Raw genomic sequence first — 22,401 nt, 5'->3', positions numbered from 1 at the left:
TCCCCATTGAAAGTCCCACTAACGTTGAAGCTGAGACTCAAAGCTCTCACTTTCTTCTGTTGCTGAGATTTGGGCAAGAGACCCAGGCTCCACCAAATCAGACACAGGCTCCATGTGGTATGTCAGTGGCTACCACTGTGGGTGGCAAGTGAGGGTGCCCAGTTTTGTTAGTGGTGGCAAGGCCAATGCCTGCTGTGGAGTGGCCATGGTGCTGGTCATTTCATCCGGTTCCTAGCATTTGATTCTTAGTGCCCGGGATGGTAACGGCAGCTCCCTAGTCACACAGTTCTATGGTTTGGTGTTTACGATTATTCCTCAAAGCTAACCTCCAGCCTGTTTCTCTGGCTCTCCCATTTTCTGTGAGCTGGGGAATACCCTTTAATAAGTCCTTTTTCTGTTAGAACTAGCCAGAATGGATTTGGGGGTTGCTTGAGAACTCTGATGACACAGGCAATGATTTCAAGGCATGTTTTTAACTCAGTTATCCGTTTACTCAATATGTACTTATCATATGCATTCTGAGCTCTGAGGTGGTCTCACTGAGGTATCTGATTAGAGAATGTAGGAATGGTGATGGTTAAGGAGAAATAAAATACAGGAAGTGAGCAGGTGTTGGACATGTTGAGATGGGGAAGAGACTCCTTTTAGGCCACCCCAAATCCAATCTGTCAGTAAATCCTCACCATTGTATCTCTTACATGTCTTTCCTGTACTGCTTTTCTCCTTTCATAGACTTTCACTTATTTGACCAACAGTAAACTCCAGTTTTTATTATTTCTAATTAAATTATTGAAATTGCCAGTTGCTACAACTAAGCCCATGTAGTTCCCCCCACCCCGCCCAGCATGCTGTCACCTGCCAACGCTTCTACCATTCTGAGAACCTAGAGAAACTGTCCTTCCCATTGGTCACTTGGAAAACTCCTATTTATATTTTTAAAATGTAGATCATCGTTTCTATCTCATTCTATTGGATGATAATTATGAGGTTATTTATTTGACTTACCCACCTGGCATTATTTATCCAACTAGAGGACATTATCCTGTTTATTTACTGTTATTTCTCCAGCACTTGTCTCAGGGTTTGGTGTCTAATACATACACAACTAGTACTTGTTGAATGGACAAATGACTTGTAATTGTTTATTTATGTTTCTCTCCTTGTTCAGTCTATAAACTTCTTCACAGTAGTACAACATTGGTGTATAATAGGGACTCAATAATCACATCATACATACTAATGGAGTGCCTGCATGGTATCTGCTGTAATAGCTGGTGGCAATCAAAATTATGATTTAATTCTCAGACAGAAGCTAGGGCTGTAAGCTTGGGCTTTGGGATCATCAGACAGTGGCTTCTGGTAGTCCTGTAAAATCTTCTCAGATCAATGACTATAGGGAGTATAAGTAACCTACAGCCTCAGCTGCTCTACTTTGCAATCCTTTCCTTGCTTGAAATGGGGCCAACCTTCCCAAGGGTTACCCCCAGACAATGCCTTGGTGTAGAAGGTATGCTAGAGAAGGTCCATTTCTGAGAGACGGGGAACTTCTATGGTAAGAGACTTTGGCATAAGAACTCTCTGGGGACCTTGGTGGACAATCCTTAGAACATCACCACAGTTAATCCTTCCTTTTCTCCTCCACTTGGGGTCAGAATGGCACTGCAACCTGTTGGGCCTCCCAGCCTTTGTAAGCTTCTTTCCCATTTTCTCTCATAGGCATTTCTCTACATAAATTTCTTGAACATACGGTCTTGTCCTGGCTTCCGCTCCTCAGAGAATGTAGACTAACACATCGGCAAAGCCATAGAAGTAGATTGTCGTTTAAGGAGAGTCATGGAATGAGAAGAGGTAAGAACTAGAAACACACGCTTACAGGCCATTAATACCTGTGGGGTGGGAAAGAGAGCACCATGCAGATCCCTTAAGAAGAGTGATAAGTAGGCAGTCCATCAACATGAGATGTACCAGAACAGGCCAGCACCGAGTACTTTATTCCAGAGATTAGGCACAGCAAAAGTTAAATATTTACAAGGAGAAGCAATAAACGTTCCAAAATTAGAATGATGATAAAAAAGAAAACAGCTGAGGTCAAGAATTATTTGTCTTTTTAGAAATTTAATACTTAAAGACAAGATAAACAATTAAAATAAAAGGAATAGTAAAAATGTATGTTTACCTGTTTAAATTCATAGAAATCAACATTTAAAAAACTGATTTGCAATAATAATAATAACAATAATAATATTACTGACATGAAAGTATAAGAGTAGAACTACTAGGGGTAAAGAAGGAGAAAGAAGGAGAGGGGAGAAAGGGGAGGACAAGACAGTGTAGAAGAGAAGTTGGACATGGTCAAAGCATAGTACATACACATATGGAAATATCACAGTGAAACTCAGGAATCTGTACAATTAAGATGCATTGATAATAATAAAAAATAAAAACCCAATTTGCAGCTAAGGAAGTATACCTCTGTATTTCACATTTATTACTTCTTCTGTTTTCTATTTGTCTTTTTCTTATTATCCCCTGTGATATCATTTGGTGGGCAATTTGCCAGACAGAAGTAGTAAGGGAGTATGGTCAGATGAATAAATGCTTCCCCTAATCGTGGGAACCAATGTAGAAATAGTTGACTCAAAAGAGATGCTATGCAAAGTGGGTAAGAACAGGACTATCACTTTAAGGGAGAAAGGCTTTGAATAGGAGCCTCCTTTTGGGAGGGGGTGAATTGTGGGTGTAGCTTAGTGGTAAAGCGCTTCCCTAATGTACTTGAGACCCTGAGTTCAATTCCCAGTACTATAAACTTGGAAAGAGAGAGAGACAGAGCTAGATAGGGAGAGAGACAGAGAGCACGAGAGCATGAACACGAGTGCTAGACTCTTGAAGGAAAGATGTCAAACTTAAGGAAGCTAGCAATGACAGCAGAGAGAGGGATTTGCCAGACTCAGAGGGTAAGCTCCATGTGGGCAGAGCTTCATGTTTGCTGTTTTCAATGCTGGAGACTCAGTGACAAAAAGATAACATGTCACCTGGGAGGCATTCAGTAAATTATATTTTTCATACCAATAGGTCCATTACTTTGTGCATAATATGCCAAGATTATATAATTGTAGGGGTGGTAGCTTCAAGCTCTCTTCAATGCTGCTAAACATGAATAAAAGTGTCAATTTTGTGAACATCACTCATTGTTCTCATTTTATAATCTCTAACATAATATGATTATAAATGACATTCTAAATGGATCTGACTATGAAGAAGGAATGCACTAATCATACCAACTCAAGAAAATCGGTCCATGGGATATTTATGTTTCATAAGGCAAATTAATCTATTGACATTCTGGTTTTACACATTGAACTCTTATATGAGTTTAGTCTCCAGAAACTGATCTACACTTTGTTTTTTAAATTATGCACAGGCCAGCTATGTTAGTCAATTTTCTGTTACTATAATAAATACTTGAGATAATCTACTTATAAAGAGAAATGTTTTATTTGGGGTCATTGTTTTGGAGGGTCCAGTCCCCGACTGATCAGCTCTGTTGTTTTGGGATTGCAGTGAGGCAGCACATCATGGCAGAACGTGCTAGAACAGAAACAATCTCTCACCTCATGGTCAGAATGCAAAAGAGAGGAAGAGGAAGGGGCCAGGATCACACTATCCCCTTTGAGGGTACTCCCACAATGACTCCTAATAGAGCCGTTGGCTGGGGACTAAGCCTTTAACACATGCACCTTTGGTAGACACTTACCCAAACCATAGCACCCACAGAGCCTTATTTGAAATGTTGATGCCACTTTCTCACCATGTTCTTATTTCCTTCTAGTAGGTTGTATCAGCTTGTATGGCACCATCCCAAGGACACAAGAGTGGAAACTGCAGTACTTCTTCAGGTCTAAGTTGCAAAACTTGCACATCATTACTGACACAGTTTATTAATCAAAGCAAATTATAAGTCCATCCCAGACTAAAGGAGTGGAGAAAAGGACTCTACCATCTGATGAGAGAAATCACACAATCATGTGGCAGTACTTTCTAGTTGCCATAGCCTACCCTGTGGCCACAGTTATTTATGTTCTTTCTGCATGTAAAATATGCTCACTCTTCCCTAAAAGGCCTCATCCCATTCTGACTCAGGCTCAAAATTTAAAAATATTATCATCTAAATGGAGATTACATGCAGATGAGGATCCCTGGTCTAACTCTTGGGTATGAATCCTGTTCCAGAGATTTGTGAATTAAAAAAACCAAGCTATCTACACTTCACAACCCAAACAGAAAATCACAGTGATGCTCCCATTCACAAGGCAGAGAAACAGGAAACACAGAGCAATAACTAGAATATAGGAATTCTGAAGTCTAGCCAGGTACACTGACAGTTCCCTGTGTTTCAGGACAGATACATTCCTTGATTAGAGCACACTCTGCTTTCTGAATGGTCCCCTAGCCCACTATTCTTCATCATTTCATGCATTGATCCATTGAGAAGTCTGTGAATTCCACCTCCTAAATATTTCTTAAAAGAATGAAATTTTCTTAAAAGAATGAAATTATGTCATTTGCTGGTAAATGGATGGAAATGGAAAATATCTTGCTAAGTGAAATAAGCCACACTTAGAAAGGAAAGAGTCAAATATCTTCCCCCACCCTCTCTCTCCAGAAAAAAATAAAGGTGGTGGGGGGAATCTCACAATAATAGAAGAGAAAACAATAGCATAGAGGAAGGGGATGGGGGGAAGAGTAAGATTGAGCAAGAGAGGGAGGAGGGGAGGACATAGTTAGTACTTTTGATAGAAATCTACCAAATTATGCTATGACCATGTATGAATATACCACAATGTAACCATATATATAATTATAATGCACTAATAAAAGTAATAATAATAATAGAAGGGAGATCAGTAGAGTAGAAAAGGTGGGAGGAAGGGAGGAAGGGGGAAAGGGAAGGTACTGGGGAATGAGATTCATCAAATTATGTTATGTGCATGTGTGAATATGGCATAATGGATTCTGCTATTATTTGTTATTACAATGTACCAATAAAAACCCTTCCAATCTATTAATAATGCCACTATTTTGAAGCCTTTATGATTTATTTTGCCTTTACAATTGAAATGATTTCCCTGCCAACTGTTTCTTTCTTTAGTGCACCAGAAAGTTCTTTTGAAACACAAATCTGATAATGTATTTTCATTGCTTAAGGTTTTTCCAGTGGTTCTGGTAGCATTCTTTTTCTTAATGTAGGTGTTGATTACACAGCTGTGTTTGCTTTGTGAAAATTTATTGAGCTGTAAATATATGAATTATGTACTTTCTGCATATATGACTTCAATGAAAAGGTTATTTTTAATAATCCTCCCATAGTTTCCCATTGACTCCAGAATAGAGTCAAAACTCTTAGCACAATACATAAAGCCTGTCAGGACTCCTATGTTTCCAAATTCCTGTTATTGCCCCTAACTTCCCATGGATAATACCTTGTCTTCTGCAAATAAACTATTTTTTTTGTGGACTATTTTTGCTATTTTTTTTTCTGGACTACCTTTGCTTTGCCTGGAAAGCCTTTTCATCATTGTTCATCTTTTTAACTATTATTCCTTCTTTTAAGAAAAAAAAACCTGTGACATCTTTGGCACAACTTTTAATTCCCATAAGGCATTTTTTTCCCCTTGTATGTCCAAAGCACACTGCACATACCTCTAACACAACACTATTAGATTTATGTACCTACTGGGTTTATTTCTGACTCTTCTGTGAGATGGCAAATTCCTCAATGATCTATAACATGTCATATATGTCTTTCCCTATTATATAACACTGTGTTGGGCATATTAGTACAGTCAGGTGCTACATAAAGGCATTTTGGTCAATGATGGCCCATGTACTTATAGGGTGGTGGTCCCACAAGATTATATGGCTTAGTGATGGTACAGACCCATTACCTTGTGTCAACTGTACTCTATGATGTTCTCCTAAGGACAAAACCCTCTAACAATGAATTTCTCAGAATGTATTCCCACCATTAAGCACTACATGACTGTATTGCTATGGACTGACTGCTTACATATCCCTAAAATTCCTATGTTGAAGTTCTTATCTCCAAAGTTTTAGGAAGGGGGCCTTTAGGAAGTGACTAGGTGATAAGGGAAATGTTCATGAATATGATTAGTGTCTTTATAAAAGAGATTCCAGAGATCTCCCTTACCCTTTCTGCCATGCAAGGTTAACATAAAAAGATAGCCATCTACAAACCAGGAAGTGGGTTTCCACTGGATACCAAATCCACCAGCACTTTGGTCTTGGACTTCATAAGCTTCTAGAACTATGAGAATAATTTTTTTTATTTATGAGTTACCTGTTATATGATATTCTGTCATAGCAGCCTTAACAGACAAATTAAGACAAGGACATAGCCGATAAACATGCTTTTAATATGTGAACAAGGGACAAGGATTGAGGAAAGGTAATCTATGAGCAATGCTTTTGAAAAAAAAAACAATCTAATTGAACAAATAAAATATGAATACATGACAATTAAATGAAAATAGTATGCAAAAAATAAATGAGTCACAAGTAAGAGTTTGTTAAATGCTAATGGAAATAACGTATAAGGCTGGGGGTGTAGTGCTGCAGTACAGCACTTGCCTAGCATGCAAAGGCCCTGAGTTTGATCTTCAACACTGAAAAAAGAAAGATAAAAAAGAAAAGAATGGATTATGGATCATAAATGAGGTAGGAGTCAGAGGAGAGAAGCAATGAGGTCATGGAACAATAGGGACTTGGCTCCTGGATCTGAAAAGTTATCTGGCATTTCCAGTGCTGGAAAGAAAGAAGCAATATATTCCCGTAATGAGGACAATATAAGAAAAATAAATAAAATATCTTAGAAGCAATTGTGAACTGTTTTCGGACATAAAACAGAATAATCCTTCTATATTCTATTCTGTTTTACTATGGAAGAAAACTGATAAAACGGGAAGTCCAGATAAGAAAAGGAAGTTTATAGAGAAGGTGGTAAGCTACATTTTTGTACATGTTGAGTGTGAGGTTCTTGCAAAATACCAAACAGAGCTGTTTGGGAAGTAGCTAGAAATTTGGCCTGCATTTCAAAAGAGAAGCAAGATATACCAATTTGCTAGCCTACAGTATGTGAGCCATGAAACTGACCTGAAAGAGAATATACTGAGAGAAGGGAAGGTTAGCAATGGGACTCTAGGGAAAATCTTTATTTAAGGAATAGAGAGAATAAGGCATGAGAAAACAAAACAAAACAAAAAAAAAACCTGACAGGTGTCCAAAAGATCGAATGGAACTCAGGGGACTGGAGAATCTCAGGAGCCAAGAGGACGAAAGACTTTTGAGAATCAGGAGGTTGTTGGCTGTGCTAAATGTATCAGAGATGCTAAGAAGGCTAAGAATTGTACTGAGGTTACTGGATTCGGTTTTTAGGAGTTAAATGATGATCTTCAAGAATGCTGTTTCAGTAAAGTGCTCAAGACTGCAAACAGCATAGAGGGTCAAGAAGACAGGAAGGGAGTCAGAGCTTGCTCAAGAGGAGCGGTGTGGTGTGAGGGACAGGCAGAAGGCCTAGCAGAGCTTGAGAGGTCACAGGGCAAAAGAAGGTCTTTGTTCTCAGAGGAAGTTGTTGACCATGTTGTAGGTAGACAGGAAGAAGTAGGTTTTTGTTTTTTCCCAGAAAGAGGCAGATGATGCCGGAGAGGGAGGGAGGATAATTGATTAAGAATCAAGATCCCAGAACAGATATAAAGGCAAAGAAAGAATCCAGGTGATGAGAAAAGCATGAATGAAGGAAGAATGTCTAAGGAGTCTGAAATTTTGAGGTTTTTAAGAATGGAAGTAGGGAAAATCACATTGGAAGGCTTCGATCTTCTTAGCCAAGTAGGGAGTAAAGTGATCTGCTGCAAATGGATAACATGGAAACGGGAGACCAAGGATTCCGGGGGTGAGATAAGGATTCACGTAAAGATGGATACAAAGTTTATCACCCAGATGCAAACAAGATAATGCAATATATGAACAGATAGGTAAAAGCACTGTGTATATATGTATATATGTCTGTGTTTTAGAGACATAGTTGTTTTGTGTGTGCCTCAGTAATTAATACATCCATATCACAAAATTTTATCGCTCAAAACCAAACATTGCTGGGCGATATTGTGAAGGATAAATCCAGAGGAGCTGGTTCCTGCTGGGCACTTACATGTGAGCTGATCATCTCCTGGGTCAAGTCCAAGTGGCAGGAAGAATACGTACATGTCCTTTTGTCAGAAGCACAACAGTCAAGAGGGACATCAGAGTTTGGAAAGATGATGTGTATAGTTTTAGGTATTAGATTTGACATAGAAAAGTTAAGGAAATAAATTCTCACAGCCTTATTTTTTTAGGTCTTTGATAGTGGATTAAGATTAGAGGAGGCTAGAGATCATAGTGATGAGGGAACTAACCTTGGTTGGAGAGGAAGGAAGGGACAGGCAAGTACTGAGACCCAAGCTAAGGGGGCAAAGACTTTAACCATATTCAGCAGGACAAGGAAATCAGGAGGAAAGAGAACAAGGAATTCACCAGTTGTGTGATTGGCTGGAAAACTGTCCATTGAATTTTTAAATAATGGCCTTGTTTCTACAATTAGCTTTAAGATAGATCATTCCACAGTTTCACAAGTTATTGCTCAGGTTTTCCCATGGAGCTTTCATTACAAAAAAGCAAGACTTTCTCTGCCCCTTGCCCCAGCCGTAAGGAGAAGAGTCTCTGCAGGAGTCAAAATTTTTCAAAATAAAACTTCAATTAGTTTTAAAAGGCTTTGTAACATGTGCCTTTACTTTCATTGTTTTAGTTTGCCACATTGGGTTTATTTCATCATTTTTCATTGAACAATTTCTGTAGGCTTCTGGGACAAGATGATATTCCTTCCCAAACACTGCTTCCTGCCAATATATATAGAAGCAATATTTTTGAGTGTAATATTCTCTGAAACTATCTTGGCATTTTTGCTGAGAGGCAGATTCAGCTGAAGAGAGGCTGACCAACATCCCAGGAGACCAATATCCTTGAATGAGTTGTGTCTAAGTCTTGTTTTTTTTTTTTTTATTTTGAACTCCATTTTTTTTTTCATGGAGACTCTTAATTTTCTTGCTATCAAGGAGCAAAACAATCTACTAAGAGAACTAATTATAGCAACTTTTATGTATAAATTAAATGTCCTAAGGTCATTATTAGAATATATTTTCAAAGGATGCTTTCCTTGGCTTTGTCTAAGACTGAGTGATAATAAGCAACACCATTATAAAATACTCTTATTTGAGTTATATTTACAAAATAATACAGGCAAATAGACAAGGATTCTTCAAAATGCAACCAAAATATGTAATAATTATAGCTGTTAGCTATGATTAGCAGTATACCACCAAGTATGAAAGCAACATTTTAGTATTTTGTTCCACACATTAATACTGCTAAAATTAAATCCCCTATCAGTCCTATCTCACATTATTCTTATAACCACTTAGAGACAGCTTTCTTTCTCTGAAATATTTTTTTCTGCCTTTCAGTCATGCATAACAGAAAATTATTCTGCATCTCATCCAAGCTTAAAAAAATCCCAGTTTTTAAGTACATGCTAAAATGGTGCCAAGAGAAAACTCAAAATAGAAGCCTCAGGACAGAGACAGATCATTTTGTTCAGTGTGTTTTAATGGAGTCCTAGAGGTTAACATGAACCAAATTGATCATTCAGGCTATTATTTAAAATTCCCAGTTGAAACTTTCAACAGATGGGTAAAAGAGTAAGGAGTAGACAATACCTGCAGGAAGTTTTCTCCTGGATCCACACCTGCTAGAGATCTCCAAACATGTCATCAGGCAGCATTGCTAGGTATTGTTGACTTAAATTTATTCATTTAAAAAATACATACTTGGTTTTGGCTGCACTTAGCAAACAAAAAATAGTAGAGATGCTACTATGTGCATGGTTAAAATGTAGCTGGAAGCTCAGACACAAGATCTAAGTTTGTTTCTTGAAACACCAGGAGTGGAGGTTTGTGGGTGTTGGAGGGAGTGGAGGTTTGGGGTGCTGGAGGAAGACTGATGTAGGCACATGGAGCATGCTGTTGATGAGACCATGCCAAGGACTGTCCTGTGCAAGTACAGCTTGTAAGCAACTGCTGTCACCACTGAGTAATACTGATCAGCCCAGACCCCAAACCAAACTACCTATCTCTGCTGGGATGAAAGAATCACAGAGTGTTTATCAAACATCAAGAAGACATTTAAATATTTATCCAAAAACAATTTTAAGCATGCAGTCTCAAGGAATTTGAAAGCTAAGACTATTCTTTAATCTTTTTTCCAGTAATGGTAGACTAGGGTAGATATTTTTAACACACTGGTAATAAACTATTGGTTGTTGGGTAATTGTATCTATCTGTGAGTTAAGATAGAAAGTTTGAAGTTGAATTACTTTGTTCTTACAAAGTTGAAACTCACATCTTTGAAGGATATATTTCCTATTCATATTCCTTATTTCCTATTCCTTATTTCGTTACTATCAATGAAAATGGATTTCTGTACCATGATTCAGACCTTTTTGAATCAGAATTAAAAGTAAATTCATTCTGAGCTTTTATATAAAGAATTTTACAGTTTGGTAGAGTGAAACAATTTTCATCTTGCCCTACTTTCTGTGTCCATATAACTCAAGTCTGCTCCCCCCGCCTCGCCATGGTGTAATTGCTTCTGGACTATCTTCTCTGGGCATCTCAAAGTTACCTGAAGTTCAGTGCTCTGGAGCTGAGCTCATTACTTTTCCCCTCCAAACAATATCCTCCTCAGTGAATGTGTTAGGTAATGGTTTACCTTTTATCCCTCATAGCCCAACCTAAATTTCACTTCATTTCCTGTCCCTCCCTGGTTTCCCTGAGTGAAGTTAGGTTGATGCAAACTTTTCATACTTTTACTAATTTGTTCCCATTTCAGGATTCCCAGCTCCTCCAAAGCAGAGACTCGACCTTGTCTCCTCATAGCTACCACAATGCTTGGCATAGATCAGACACTGAAAATGCTTGTTGGATGAGTTCATACACATCTATTACTGTTTTTTCTGTCCTTTGACTTACTGAATATCTCTTTTAAGGGCAGGGCACTTTGACTTGTTGAGTACTGAATGTCATTAGCAACCTGTCTGGCCTTGGTTACAACTCTAAACCTCTTGTTTACAAAACATAGAAGAGATGTTATTTATTTCCTTAAATAATAGTAATGTAAGTATATATGTATTTAATTTCAAGTTTTCCCCTCCTCTTCACAGACTTTATTTTCCTCCCAGCAGGCTCTGTTTGAGGTTTGCTCCAAAAGGAGAGGTGAAGACAGTAAGATTTCTACTTCTGAAAAGGACTTAATGGGGACAGAGCCACTGCTTTCAATTACAGAAAAGACCTAATTTGGAAAAAGAAAACTGAGTCTGTATGACTATAGGGTTTGGAACTAGAATTAATGGATAAAAGTTGTTAAGAAATATTTGGTCATCAGAATTTGATACATGTTCTGTGGGTCTTACTTTCCAAATGTATGAATTTCAATGTTCAGAAATAAATGCATGCCACCCCCAAATTTAGAGATGATCAGGTTTCCAACATTTTATTTTACCAAATTAAAAAATAAAACAAGCTAAACAACAACAAAAAGCAAAACTACTTCCTACTACGACTATAAATCCTTAAAAGAAGACATAATTTTACAAAAAAAAATTTAGAAAGGACCAATAAAGGCCTTTATGGGCAAGGATAGTGGCAACCTTAAAATCATATATATATATATATATATATATATATATATATATATATATATGATTGAAGTTGAATTATGTAATGCATGTGCATTTAATTCCCTTCCCCATCTTGGATCTTATAAACAAACACTGAGGTTAATATATGCACTCATGTGTGTTGTCTGAGGCTTATATAGGTCTAAGAAGACATTTTCCCACAAAATTTGGAACTTGAAATATAGTCATATTGTTTTGAATTACTTTTTGTCACCAGAATTAAATTTGAGCAAGTTCCTTGATTTTGCCATATCTTTCTGTACCATGCTTTTCTTGTCCATCTCTATAACAAATCAATGTTTATTGGCCTGGGATTCTGGACATAATTACAATGCTAGGTTCTTGGTATGATTCAAACTGTATCTTTGCATAAACCTTACTAAAAAGATTAAGGCTTGATAGGCCAGGAGACCATTTTTTGGTTTTGGCTTTTGTTTTCTCTCTCTCTCTCTCTCTCTCTCTCTCTCTCTCTCTCTCTCTCTCTCTCTCTCTCTCTGGCTGCTGCTGGTTTCCTGTGTAATATCATGTTGCTCCTGCTCTGAATCAGGGTCCAGCATGAAACCAGCAGCAGCGTGGCTGCCCTGAGGTTGGGCCGGATTATCTGGGGTGGCCTGAGAACAGCAACTGAAGGGAGAGCATGTCTCTTAAGACAAGGGCAAAACCACTGCTTAGATAAATGCCTTCCTTTGAAAGCCAGAGAGCAAGACTTTGATCTCTGCACATTTTTGGGGTAATACTCACTGTGGTAAATTATAACAAAGTTTGAGCTCCCAAGTTTGTGAGACTTGGTGGTAAATGTGACAGCTTCCAGGAGCCTTGCAGGGCTTGTGGAATAGTATCATAAATAGGTATAAAGCTTGCACTGTCACATTTGTTCATTTTCTCCTGAATATAAGAAATCTTAACAGAAGGTGCTTCTAGAAGCAGCATTATTTTTCCTCTAGGCAATTAGGTTATACTCAGGAAGTTACATATAGCATCTTGTAGTCATAATTATAGAGCTTTGAATTACTTCTGTTCAATGTTACTGTAAAAGTGTAAGATAAAGGGTTTCAAATTAATAAATATTATTCATTATTAAAATGGCTCACTTTATGGAGATATGGAGGTTGTCATGCTATATGACATACCTGAGTTACAGAAACAATTGAGGGTACATTAGTCTTATGAATTGAGAAGTGCAGGCTTTCAGATAGATGCATCAAATGTCTGAAAAACTAGAGATGGAGATTCATTTCTTGAATCAGGGAGCAAGAAGAGATAGCAAGTTAATCATTTCCTTTGCTGCCCCCATCTACGTAATATTGAAATTATGTGCTCAACTAATGTATCGCCCTCTTATGCTATCAATTGGCTTGAGAAGAACTTTCACAATCTCTCTCCAGAAATTAAAATAATAACCACAATAAAATTCCCCAAAGCTCTAAGTCCGAGACATTGCAGTTTATCAAGATTCTGATGTATATATCCTGGCAGTGCAGCCACAGGGCTAAGCTGTAATGCTTTGCAAAAGTCACCAAAAATCCCCAGGATTCTGTCTGACACTCTAGAGACATTGGGCTCTAGTGAAGAGACACTTTCTGGAAGACTTTGAGTCTGTACTCCTTAACTAACCAGTCATATGGGTCTTGTGACCTTCTGAAGGTCCATTTGGATGAACACAGCATGATAACGTGTAGTATTCAGAAATTAAATACCAAGGGCAAGATGCAATTTTAGTTCTATTGTCTCATTCCCTAAAAAAAAGAATACTGTCCTTACTGAGGATATCCTTGCACAATAAAATAGGGATTTTTAAGGGAACTAAAGGGTAATTCAGTTAGCCAAAATTCTCCTTATTAGTGAAATACTCAGATTAGTAAAAACATGTGTTGGTAAGTGTGGGTGCATTGTTTTCCTTCTCTGTGGCAGGTAACTGTTTGACAATTCCCTCCCTGCCTTGCTTCTGTGTGCAAACAACTTGTGCCCCCTGGCTATCTTATCAGCATGTGTTTCCATCCATTCTTAAGAATTCTTTGAACTATCCTGTAAGATTTGCCCTCTGTACTCCTTTTGGATATGGGAACAGCCTATCAGTCATTTTGAAGATGGAGCAGTTGACCTAGAGGGTGATCCTCACTGGTGGAGCCTGGGTCTCATGACTCAGAGCTGGGTCCTCTCTCTGCCACATCACACTGTGGAATGTGTGCTCCTTGTTGCCTAAAATGATGGCTAAACCCACAAGAAGGCAGCATGACCAGTTCTTCTGGTAAAAGCATCCAGTCTTACTGATGAAAGTCTAAAAAACCCAAGATAAAACTTCTGCCAACTTTAAAGCTAGCCTATAAAAGGTCTGGAGCAGGCCAGGGGCAGGTCAGCTTACTGTAGGAACATTCAGGAACATACGCCTTTACTGACAGTTCCTCTGTACCTACTGGTGGCAGGATATGCCACTCCCAAAATGCCCCTTTTACATAAGGATCATTTTTTAATGAAAGGAACTTAAACACAGCAGGTATAAGAAGGGAGTTCTGACCCTTCCCATTTGCTTCCTGAAAGCAGAACATAAACCCCACATGCAAGATTCTAACCCCTGTGTTAGAAGAAAATTAATGTTCTTATCATCAGGATGGAAGTTGAAACTGAGAGAATCTGTACAAAACAATTTTTGTTAAAATAATTCTTATCTTCCTTTGGCCTCCTCACATAGTTTAGATTCTTTTCAACAACTGCTGCTTTGTTCAAATTAGTATAAAAAACACTTGGGTTCTGTCATTTCTTTGGGTCTTTATATCCTTAATGAAGACTCTTGTGTTATGTAAAATTGACATTAAATAAATTTGTATGCCCCTGCCCCCAGCTGCCCAGTTAATTCATTTTATGTCAGTTTAATTCTCAGGCCCAGGTGAAAACCCCACCAAGAATGTAGAGGTAAAATTTTGCTTCCCCTATTATTGTTTTCTAAAGCAAAATTTTTCCCAGTGTCTCATGGTCAGAATCATTCATAAAGGACTGGAACCATTTCCCCTGCCTTTCCAACTAGCTTCTCAAGCTGGCTGAACTGTATTCATCAGAGGTTACCTTGGGTACCATGTAAAGTAATAGATTAAGCCACTAAGCTAGATTGAGAAAAATGTCTGTTGGCTTCTCCCTGCAGTGTACCCAGAGGGAAGCCATGTTCTGGCAGGTAATCAATACCTATTAGGGAAGAAATCAATGCGACCAACCCTGATTGGATTTTCTCCATAGCAGAATGAAGATTTGCCCATAGGGATCCCTGTGTGGTGGTTTCCTACTTCAAAGGTAAGAGCATTTCGGTAGGGACAGATTCTTGTCACCTTAATCCTTGGGGACCACTTGGTGTGAGGACTTCTAATCTTGCTGGTCACACTGTCATGAAGTTAGATTTTGAGCCACACCTGCAGAGATCCTAAATTTTCACTCTCATTTTGTTTGAGTGGTCAGTCTGCGGTTAAGCATCTAATAGAATATGATGCCAATCAACGAGATAGATAAAGATGAATTGACTGTATTGTTTTGCAGATTAGCAGTGGCATTTATGATTCTGAATTAACTGATTTAGTGGAAGCTGCACAGACTTCAACCAAGATCACAAAAATGTGCACTGGTCATCAGAGCTGTTGTGACAGGGAAGAATATTTATCATTTTAGAGTTTGTGAATACTTGGTACATTCTAAATACAAAGCAGAGGGTTGAGCTCTGAGTGACTGTTTCATTTCCTTCATGTAGGGTTTTGGGGGTTTTTAGTCAACATTTACTAAAGAACCATGATTTGGTTTTAACTTTACTGGGTTGGATACATTTGTATTTCATGATCTTATTTCAAAAATTTATTGTTATCTATGCTGAGTGTTATTCTATAAATCAATTTAGAAAATAATATATAGTAGTGGTGGCTATTTTTACCTGCAATGTTGTATGTATGTGATGTCTCTCCTTTTAACTAATAAGAAGTCTTTCAAAAAGAAAATGAAAAAAAAATAAATGGATGGGTCAATTGAAGCACCTTGCTGTGGCTTATGGATTCTGTCTAGGAAGGAGCTCCAGAGCCCTACAGCTTGGGCAGCAACTGCCCATTCCAGACTTTACCATCTTCACCTTTGTAGTCTGTGGAGAATTTAAGACCCCACCTTCTGGTTCTACAAGCTGTGAACTGAGGAGAATTTCAGAGGTCAGGCAAGGATTTCTTTGTCATGGGGATTAGGCAAAAGCAAATGAATTCCTGTGACTGTGACTGTGAACTTTAGGTAGGGTGGGGAAAATTTATGATTAGCCCCCTTTCCTCTCTGAAATGATAAATATTCTTCCCCGAGTAAAACCCTGTGCGTTCAAAGTATTTTTTGTGATGCTTTAAATATGACCGCAGTTGGTGGAAATTTTTTCTGTAGTAAGACTGATTTTTCCTTCTCAGAGGAAAGAAAAAGTGTTCGTGGTTTTTTTTTTTTAATTTTAAATTTTTATTTTTATCTATACTGAATGAAAATTCTAGCTTATTTATGGGTCTCTCGTTTTATCTATGCAGCTTGGTTATTAGGCTTAGCCTTGACCTTCTGTGATCAGACGGAATTATAATCTAGCTCTCTGGATATGGATAAGGTCATTTCCAACCTTGGCAGACCTGTCCCAATGATGAGTGGTCAATGTGTCCTCCTGAGGGCTGATCTTTCAGCGATGGACCAGGGCCTGGAGAGATGAACTATGAACATCTACCTACAAGTCAACTTCCAGGAGGCTAGGCTCCACATTCCAGGGTAAAGGGCAATGAAATGAAAAGATTTCTAAATCTTTTCACACAACCCAAGGATACAGTGTGATACCAGAGTCCCAAAGAAATCTAGAAAATAAACGATACTAATGGCAGCTTTTACTATGAGGAGCACTAAAGCTTTTACTATTACTTTAAAGGAAAATGAAACAATTGTTAATCAACTGAGCAGACGAAAATTTACCAAAAATTCATTACATTAGTAAGGGAACACCCAAACTGCATTTTTGCATCTTGTTGGTGATTTCTTTTTAAAAGCAAAACTAGTTGCTGCTTTTCCCACTGCATATTCCTTTGGAAGAATTTCCAACTCTCATACTGAGGGATTTTTAACTTCTTTTTTTCCCCCACCATATTTAAGGTAGGGTCATATTCAAGAAGGCTAAAATGGTTCTCTAGGATTGAAGAAAGCACCAGGCCATGAGTTTTATCTGCACCATGGACTGAATGATTCCAATGAAGTCCAGAGATAGGTAATATTCTTATTCCTTCTTTACAGGTGAGATTTTGTTGCTGGTCCTAATAACCTGTAGGTTTAGCACTGCATCCTCTTGGAGGAGTCCTTGAGGCTGCCTAAAGTGTAAGCGCCTGACCCCACTACTGGGGTGCAGTGTATTGGGGTCAGTGATGATGTCTGTGTGGCTGCCAGACATCAGCTTCCCTTACCCATCCTCACCATCTCTGCCCAGTCTGTGCAATGGCGCTCCCTTCCTGATTTCCTCCACTGGGACTTGAGCCTCAGAACAATTCTACTTCTTTTGGTGGGGTCCCTAACATCCTACACCTTGCACAGCTGTTCTACCCTGGTCAGCATTCCCATTGCCCTCTATTCTGACTGAGGTCTCCTCATGGCAAGGCATGGTCACTCAGGCTCTTCTTAAATCCTTCCCAATTTCTCTGCTTGTAACTGGACTCCCCAGCCCCAGACTCCACACAGCAAATTTCCTATCTGCCTTTGCTTCTTCCAGTGGACTGACACTTTGGATTCCACCCCAAATGTTTTGGATCTCAGTATGATTTGCATTTCCTTGCTTTTTTCAGTATTGGTATGTCCTTTTTCAGGATCAGATCTAGCAAGGCTTTGTGGTGCCCACACTGTTGTAGGGACAGACGAGGCAAGGCACCAAAGATAAAAGGAAACAGTTTTATTTGGTTGCAGCCAGGCTCAGAGGGCACAGCTTTTGCTGTAATCAGTCAATCCCCTGAACCCCAAGTTCAGGTAGTTTTAGAATTTTATACCCAGCATCGAAGGGGAGGGGCTCAGAGGTTCACAGCCTGCAGAAGTTCACATAATAGCAGCTTTTTCTTTCACTGTTCTGGGCAAGTTAACTCCTCAAGGACAACACCTGAGAAGGGGAGAGCTTCTTCTCCCCTTTCTTTCCTCCCCCTGCCACCTGTTACCATGGAGCCCAAGTGGTAACTTATCTTAGAAATGTAGACATCCCTTGAATTGAAGCCCAATTCAAGGCCAGAGGCCTTGTTTACACATTTCTACACACTACTATACTGGATAAATGTGTGAAAAACTAGTAAGGGGGTGTCCAGCACCTGGAGTGCCAATTTCTTCCAGGCTAGCAGCCAAGTAAAATAGGGCAACATGAAAATAGAAAGTTTATCTACATTGAACTCTTTTGTAGAGACTCTTTTGCTGATAGTCCTAAAATCAGCCATGGTGAAGATTTCTGGAGAAGCCCAGTTAAGATTTTTTTTTGTGTGTGTGTGTGTGTGTGGAGGAGGGGGTGTTACTATAATAGCTTCTTCAATCTGGAAAGCCTTCTGAATACAACACAAAATTATCAATACTAACTTAGGTACATATGTAAATAATTATTTAGAATGAGAAAACTATGACAGAGCTCCTTGGAGATTCTATTTCTTCAGAGATCTTTTCAGGCGAATTATCCAGAAATGCTCACATGAAATGCTTCGTGTTGCAGTTTGGCTTCTCTTAACCCCACATAGAACACTCCACAGCCCCCAACACTTGGCCAGTGCCAATAGAAGGTCCTAAAGTTTAGGAGTCATCACTCAACTCCTTCTCTGTGGCTTTGGGTAAGGATTGCTTACTCTGGTCTTCAGTTCCAGAGAAAAGGGGAGGGGGGCTTCAAGGGGTGGCAGGGAGAGAGAGAGACTGAAAGAGAGGTATAGTGTGCACATGTGTGTACATATAAGTGTGTGAAAAAGAAGAGAGACATTGATTCAGACCACTCCCTCCAGCCTGCCAGTCCTCCCTCCTCTAGTGTGTCACCCCTTTCCTGTGTGACATTTTATATCTGCAATTATTTATTGACAGACTGCCCAAAGATTGAATGAACTTGTGTTACTTCCTGTTAACCTGGGGGTGTGGCCAGGTGTGAGTTGATTATCACCTTGGGATGGGGCAAGGACCTGGACCGCGCCTAGGAGGCCTGAGAGAGTGCATAGGCAGTTAGGCAAGACTTGGTATCCAGAGGGCAGGGAGACAGGTGACTAGAGTCATCCGGAGAAGCCAGGAGCATTAGGGAGGTTACTACTGGAAAAACAGGGATCTTGAAAGGCTAGTGGATCTCAGCACTGTGGCCTTCTTTTTGAACAAGGGGTCCCGAAAAAGGAGGGCCCAGAACCCCACAGCAGGACCCTGGTAAGCACTGCTTCAATTGGCAGAGCACCACGTGGAGTTTAAAAGAACAATTTCAACCCCTAGAGAATTCCCATCTACCTCCACCCTCAACTGCTGAAATACATTTTTAGGTGTAGCCTTTGATTCACTGAAGCCTAGAGCTGCCCTCTACCTCATGGGGAAATGGGGGTTAGTTCATCTTTGAGTGACAGCTTAGGTGAACAGCAGAGAGCATGAATTCTGGAAGGTTTACTGGGAAAGGAATCAGGGAAGGTGATTAGTCGAATTGTTACAAACAGGATCAAAGTGCCAGATCTTAGGAAGACTCACTGTCATACCCTCAAGTCTAGAAGTGTTTGTATTTTGGGGGCAGAGATATTCAACACTTATTCTCTTATTTTCCTTGAACAGGTTATTTAATTTTTCTGCTTGTCTTTGGTCTCTTTCAAAATTCTGTTCAAAATAACTGTATTACAGAGTTACTTAAATTGTTAAATGAGGTAACAACTAGGAGCATACTATTTGCTATAAACTATATATTATTTGCTATATATAAATTGGATCTGGCAGAACCAGATCCTATTCTGATTTTATTGCTAGTGCCTAATTACAAGAAGTGGCATGTAAAGGCCCTATGTTTGTATGTGTGTGTGTGTGTGTTGGGAGATCAAACCCAGGGACTTGAGCCCTGTAGCAAGTTCTTTACCACTGAGCTGCATGCTCAGCCCCTTTTAGTTTATTTTGAGGCAAGGGCTCACTAAGTTGCCCAGGCTGGCCTCAAACTTGTTATTCTCCTGCTTCAGACTCTTGAGCAGCTGAGATTATAGGCATGTGCTACTACATCTGTCTAAATATTTGTTAAAGTGTACCAAATCACCTACTAGGTGACTGTCATATAGCTGTACCAAGATAGATGGATATCTCTGTTGAATGATACAGATATATAGATCTATGCATATGTGTATATAAATTTTCTATTACCTCTTAGTTTTTAAAATTGAGTATAAGATCAGGGCCTGAGTAATAACATGACAAATGACGGCAATCCCCAGTCAAGAGCGTGGGCTAGGGCTCTTAATTGCCTCCCACCTAAAACTCAAGGGTGTCAAGGCTGGGAATGCAGGAAGAAAGAAAAGACAGATACAGAGAGGAGAATTGGGCTGACTTTGACTTGTTCATCCTAAGATACCCTTTCCACTTAAATGGTGTTAAAACCAAAGTTTAGAGTGATTTTTCCAAAGCATTTATCACTATTTGTTTTCATGCTTCCGACTGTTAAAAAAAAATAAAATGAGGCTTTGCTAATGTCTTCCAGGGAAAAGACAAGTTATGTATTCAGTGAGTTTCACTGTTTCTCCGTCTGCCCTGAAGGCACCTTTTGCAAGGGATAATGAAGTGTTCTCACTGATTCTGTATTTGGTTTCCAGACTTTGATGTGCTTAAATAAATTTCGTGGTGTTGCCTTTGATCCTTTGGAGCCTAGAGCTGCCCTCTACCTCATGGAGAGTACGGGGTTAGTTCCTCTTTGAATGACAGGCAGCCTGGGTCAGCAGCAGAGAGCATGGCATGGGGGTGGGGCAGAAAGGAGGGTTTTGGGCACAGGTAAACCTGAGACCAAATCATAGTTCTGCTGTTTGTTTGCCAAATGTATCATCTAATGCATGCTCTCTCTCTTTTTTAAAGCCTCAGTTTACTGATTAGTAAAAGGGCTAAAATAATAGTAGCTGCCTCACAGGGTGATCATGACCCTTGAAAGAAAGAATGCCAATAAAATGTCCAGTTCAGTGTTGAGCGCAGAGTATATGCTGCATACAGTTTTAATTATTATTATTATTTTTTTTAGTCAGATACCTTTATTTATTTATTTATTTATTTACATATTTTTTAAAATGTGGTGCTGAGGATTGAACCCAGCACCTTGCACGTGCTAGGCAAGCTCTCTACCACTGAGCCACAACCCCAGCCCCCAGTTTTAATTATTTATATGAGGAAGGAGGGAGGGAAGGATGTACAGGTGAGGGTGGAAAAGGAGCTGGTGCACCTCTGAGTTCATTTGCATGGAGTATAGGCCTCTGCATTTGGTGTGGAGTGTGTGAATGGGTAACAGAGGGATTAGAAAGCTGGGTAGGGAAGTTAGCCAGATGTAGAAAGCCACGGTAGGTTTTTGAACAAACACATCAGATTGCAAAATAGTAAAACATAAGTTTAGAATTTTTTATTAGAAACTATGAAATTTTCTTTTAGACATTACTATGTGCCAGGAACCATACTTTCACACTCTGTAGAGGATGAATTTTTCCACTCATTTAAAAGATGACATGGTGGCCCAGGAAGGTAAAGATTAGCACATATTCACCTTTTCAGTCTGCAGGCCCTGCTGGCCTGCCTGCCTGCTAAGAGCTCTACTTGCTGCCAGGTCCTAGCCCCTGGGACTGTGTTAGACAGTTTTTATTTTCTGTGGGAGGGGGAGAGGGAGAGGGAGAGGGAGAGGGAGAGGGAGAGGGAGAGGGAGAGGGAGAGGAGAGGGAGAGGGAGAGGGAGAGGAGAGGGAGGAGGAGAGGGAGAGAGAGGGAGAAGAAGAGAGGTAGAGGAGAGAGGGAAAGAGGGAGAAAGGTAGAGGAGAGAGAAGGAGAGGGGGAGAGAGAAGGGGAGAGAGAGAAAGAAGAAGGAGGAGGAGGAGGAGGAGAAGGAAGAGGAGGAGGAGGGGCCGGGATGGCAGGAGAAGAGATGCTACAGGGAAGATGCACCCTTCCAGGTCATGACCCACCTCCTCCAGCCACGCCCCACCTGCTACAGTCACCACCTAGTTAGTCTATTCAAATTGATTGACTGATTAAGTTACAGCTTTCATCGTCAAGTCATTTCACTTTTGAACTTTCCCACATTAATATAGGAGCTTTTGGGGGATACCTCATATCCAAATCATAACAGCCAGGCTGGTGACTCTGACACAGCTTCCTGCCTGGAATATTGCCCATTGTCCATCAATTATTGGCAGCAGGTGGGCCAGACTTTGGGGTTTTGAGTTTGATCAGTCTCATCTGTCCCTTTCTTTCCAAGTTGCTTTTCCAACAGAGAAGTTTGTTAAACATAAAAATGCATGGGCATAATTCTAGGTTCACTAAATCAGAAGTACTCAGGGCATGGCCTGGAAATCTATATTTTAAAATTATTTCCCCAGGTGAATTCTGATA

At 39.5% G+C, this 22,401-nt stretch overlaps 1 long non-coding RNA gene across 2 annotated transcripts in view; it reads left to right on the top strand.

The window, feature by feature from the left end:
- The window catches only part of LOC144377855 (uncharacterized), a 31,463-nt gene extending 25,948 nt beyond the window's left edge, over positions 1 to 5,515 (top strand). For both annotated transcript variants that reach the window (XR_013439058.1, XR_013439057.1), the window contains exons 3-4: positions 1,717 to 1,848; positions 3,830 to 5,515. This is a non-coding gene — a long non-coding RNA (uncharacterized LOC144377855). The remainder of the gene's footprint in view (positions 1 to 1,716; positions 1,849 to 3,829) is intronic.
- Positions 5,516 to 22,401: the final 16,886 nt, after the last annotated feature.

This window comes from Ictidomys tridecemlineatus, chromosome 5 (genome assembly GCF_052094955.1).
Source record: "Ictidomys tridecemlineatus isolate mIctTri1 chromosome 5, mIctTri1.hap1, whole genome shotgun sequence".
Lineage (NCBI taxonomy): Eukaryota > Metazoa > Chordata > Mammalia > Rodentia > Sciuridae > Ictidomys > Ictidomys tridecemlineatus.
This window is presented reverse-complemented; position numbering and strand designations above follow the sequence as displayed.